The 4730-nt window shown below is 33.2% G+C and overlaps 1 pseudogene; it reads left to right on the top strand.

The window, feature by feature from the left end:
• The first annotated feature begins 390 nt into the window (after nt 1-390).
• LOC121392230 lies at nt 391-2571 on the top strand (annotated as a pseudogene).
• The last annotated feature ends 2159 nt before the right edge of the window (nt 2572-4730 follow it).

Here is a 4730-nt window from a genome sequence, read left to right as displayed (position 1 = left end):
GATCTTCATCAGAGAGGGTGGTTTCCATGTGTCATGTGACATCACATGACTAAACACATCTTTCTATAAAAAATATAAAACAATCACGTGACACTGATCTCTAGATCACATGACTTACATCTTCCAATAGACAAGCAGGTATTGAAAACTCTTCATCATTCTGTACTAGAACCCACACCTTCGTCGGTAGCCATTTTACCACACCATGTGGGTAGGCGGGACTTCACAGCTACAATAATTTTTAACCCTTTCTTTACTTACCACATGTAAGTACTTTTTACCATGTATGATCTTTATTTTTATTATTATATAGTTTATTATATCTGATGGATCTTGGAGAATTATTGGCTTATAAACCGACCACTTCTAGTAAGAGAATACGTGATGAAGATGACGATGATGAGGGGTGGAGGAAGAGGGGATGCCCCTGAGGTAATTATGGTATAATCCCAATTAATTAATTGCTATTTTGTTATAATAGGAAAGTACAAAAGAATGGTGTTCATAATGAAGATAAAGAATTAACTGATGAACAAAAACTATTGTTATTGAAAAAACTTAGATGACGATGAGGAAGAAGGTAGTTGATCCCTATTAATTATCATTCTAATCATTCTCATTACACAGTTAATGAACAAATAGATGCAGCTGCTGTTAAGAGAATGTTATTAATTTTGAGAAACAAGTCCTTCGTAATCAAGAAATGAGAATTAAATTTCCTGACCAACCTGATAAATTTATGGAGTCTGAACTTGAACTTAACGATGAGATCCCATCACTTCACATTATCTCAACTGTCCTGAACATTACCCTATATTAGTTAATACTAATATAGTCCAGACATTGTGGTCTACTAACACATGATAACTCCGATATCTCTATTGCTGTAGTAGATTTACTACAAGAACTAACTGATACTGACAATGAAGAAAACATTAGCTTTAATAGATGCTCTACTTGAAGAGAAGGTAAGAGATTAATAGTTAATTCTTATAAAGTATTGTAGGTGAGATTTCAATGTAAGACTTTTAATATATAGTTAGATATTCCTATCAACTAAACATTAGTGTTGAGTATTACAATAATTTTGAATAAGTCAGACAAGTTCAGCTGATGAGCAAACACTGTTCTTGTAGCGATATATTATTACCATATATGGTATTATAATTAATTATTGAATTTGAGAAGTCTGATACAATACTAGTAATTTGATTGAAGGGTAACTCCTAAAAATGGATGTGATATTATTAGACAATAAATAGTTGTTTATGATTTTTAAAATTAAATATTATGGCATTTGTGTTGTCTGAATTTGACATGAATCTCTCTCTCTCTCTCTCTCTCCGTCGCTCTCTCTCTCTCTCTCTCTCTCTCTCTCTCTCTTCTCTCTCTTCTCCCTCTCTCTCTCTCTCTCTCCTCTCTCTCTCTCTCTCCTCTCTCTCCTCCTCTCTCTCTCTCTCTCTCTCTTCTCCTCTCCTCCCCTCTAGGTGATAGCTCTATTAGTTCAAAATTTAGACCGACTTGATGAGAAGGTCAAAGAAGATTCTGATGGTGTCCACAATACATTAGCTATTATTGAAAAACATGTGTGATCTTAAAGGTGATGAGGTCACTGCCAAGTCAGGAGAACAAGGATTATTGAAATGGTTATTAAAGCGTGTTCGAGTTCGTCAATATGATGCTAATAAATTATATGCCTCAGAAATATTAGCTATTTTACTTCAAGGCAACGAGGGTAATCAACGTCTCCTAGGAGACGAGGACGGTATTGATATACTCCTACAATCTTTAGCCTATTACAAGAGACGTGACCCACATTCTACGATGAAGTAGAATTAATGGAAAATTTATTTGATTGTCTCTGCTCTTCTCTCATGTACACACCAAATAGAGCCAAGTTTTTAGAGGGAGAAGGTCTCCAGTTAATGAGATTGATGTTACAGAGTAAGAAACTAGCTCGATGTAGTGCTATAAAAGTTCTCAATCATGCTATGTGTAATGCTGAAGGGAAAGATAATTGTATAAAATTTATTGAAATATTTGGACTAGGCAGTTTATTTCCAGCGTATATGAAGACACCTAGAGGAAACAAGAAAACATCAGGAGAGGAACAAGAGGAACACATATGTTCTATAATGGCTTCATTGTTTCGTAACATCAGTGGCACAGCAAGGGATCGTCTCGTTAGTAAATTTCTTGAAAATGATCACGAAAAAGTCGATCGATTACTTGAACTTCATTTTAAATACTTGTCTAAGGTAATGTTATAATGACATCATTATGACATCATTATATTAACACTAGGTTTATGAAATTGACAATATCATTAAAGAAGAGAAGAAGTTTCAAGCTACAATTGATTCTGATGATTCTGAACTTGAGACTTACCTTCGTCGTTTGGATGCCGGTCTCTTTACTCTTCAATTAATTGATTACGTCATCATGGAATTGTGTCTCTGTGGTATCGTTTCAATTAAAGGACGTGTCTTTACCATATTAAGTCAAAGGGGAGAGTCCCTCGTCACTGTCCTAGAAGTTTTAAGAGAGTTCATTGATCAGATAACAGAAGATGTCAAAGAGAGAGACAGACTAAATGAATTATATGTTCAATTAAATGATATTGTTTAAAATGTAATGATGTTGTTTACTGAACATGACTAAAAAAAGAGAACAAAGTTCTTTGAATTAATACATTACAATATAGTCAGGTAGAGGATGGAATGTGTGGATTGAATACAACTGCTCTCTGATATAATTGGTTGTAATTACAGGATATGCGTTCTGATAATGAGATAGTCCCTAGTTATTAATATTATGGAAGTTAATTTGATCAGATAACAGGAGATGTCAAAGAGAGAGAGACAATTACAAGAAAATGGTCTAGAGTAGTGTAAAAAAATTATGTTATTAAGATTAGATATAAGAATGCAACTCCCAAAATGTCAATCCCTTAGTTTGTAGTATTTCTACTTGTACCACAAAACACCATATAAGGTTATAATGCTAAAATGAAATTTATAAGAACTGCCATTTGATCAATTACTAAATATACCACTATGTTATTATCTAAAAGCTAATTCCAATACAGTAATGAAAGTTGACATTTGGAAGTTGACATTCTGCAAGTAAACTGTTATTAAAATCATTTTACTCAATCATATATATTGGTATATCTCAATACAATAATACTCAATATAATAATGTTTCAGTTATAACAAGTTATTTACACAGTATTATCATAACATTGTTAGTGAGAAGATGAAGTGTGTTACTTTCTTATAACACTGTCTACTGTTTTAAGTAAGATGATCACTTTATTATTAGATGTCTCTAATATATATTATAGTAGGTGATGTAGATGGGCAACAATGTCCTCATAATAATATACAGTTCTTTTTTGGTAATGACCCATCATTTGCTGATCCATTAGTCAATACTCTCTGTTTGAGATGTGGATTTAGTGGTAATGATACATTTCCTTCTGATACTGTATGGTCATTAAATGGGAATAATTTAACTAATGGTAGTATGAATGGACAAGTTCTTATTGATCCTGTTAATAAAAATACTTTAATAATACTAAATCCTGACAATATACTCAATGTTTAGTGACACTTTGAGATGTACTTCAGCATCAATACAGGAGAACATACTATTACTATATCAATGTTTAGTAAGTCATTATATCATAGTCTGTTATATTATGTACTCACTCTCAATAGTCTTTATAAATCCTACTTTATCTTCTAATGGTGGATCTGATATGACAGTTAATGTTATTGAAGGTACAAATCTTACTCTCTTTTGTAATGATCCTGGTAACACTGGAATTACACATTATCAATGGTTTGATAATAATGGTAGTTCCACTAAACAGATCTATCAACTACTCCTCCTCTTGTTCTATCCTTTCCTAACATTCAGAGGAAATCTAGTGGACTCTATATCTGTCAATCCACTAAACCTAATATATCAGATGTTATTAAGATGTCCAATACAACTATTAATGTACAATGTAAATTAGTCCTCTCTACTCTTCTAGTAAATATCATCTCTTCATTCTAGATCCTCCTTTTATCACCTCTATCTTTCCTTTAAGTTCTACATTACCTAGAGGAGGAAACATGATCACTATTAATTGTACATTTAATGGAAACCCTCCCCCTAAAAATGTGGCATGGGAACGAAATGGGACAGTTCTTAATCCTAACAGCTCCATCTATATCTCAGTCAATACTAAGACTACATATTCTGAATTATCTTTTACTCCTCAAGAGCTAGAAGACAGTGGGAACATATGTGTGTGTAACAGAAAATATTATTGGAATAGAAAATAGTTCTGAAGTGAATATTACTATACAGGGTTAGTTATTGAAACTACTGTTGATTATAATACATCTCTCTCTCTCTCTCTCTCTCTCTCTCTCTCTCTCTCTCTCTCTCTCTCTCTCTCTCTCTCTCTCTCTCTCTCTCTCTCTCGCTCCTTCCTCTCTCTCTCTCTCTCTCTCTGCAGTCGCTCCTTCTTCTGTTACTACACTAACTCACCAACCTAGTGATGATCCTACTAGCTCTATCAAATTAACATGGTCTTATGGTTTTAATGGCAATGCTGATATTATTGGAGTTAATATAACTTATGAAGCTGTTAGTATAATGAAAAACTCCTCACTCTAATAAGAAAGGGCCAGTCTCAGGAACAGAGACAATTATATTAAATCTTCAACCATTTA

This window comes from Gigantopelta aegis, unplaced genomic scaffold (assembly GCF_016097555.1).
Source record: "Gigantopelta aegis isolate Gae_Host unplaced genomic scaffold, Gae_host_genome ctg3548_pilon_pilon:::debris, whole genome shotgun sequence".
Taxonomy (NCBI): domain Eukaryota; kingdom Metazoa; phylum Mollusca; class Gastropoda; order Neomphalida; family Peltospiridae; genus Gigantopelta; species Gigantopelta aegis.
Note: the sequence above shows the minus strand (reverse complement) of the source record. Positions and strands in the feature narration are given on the sequence as shown.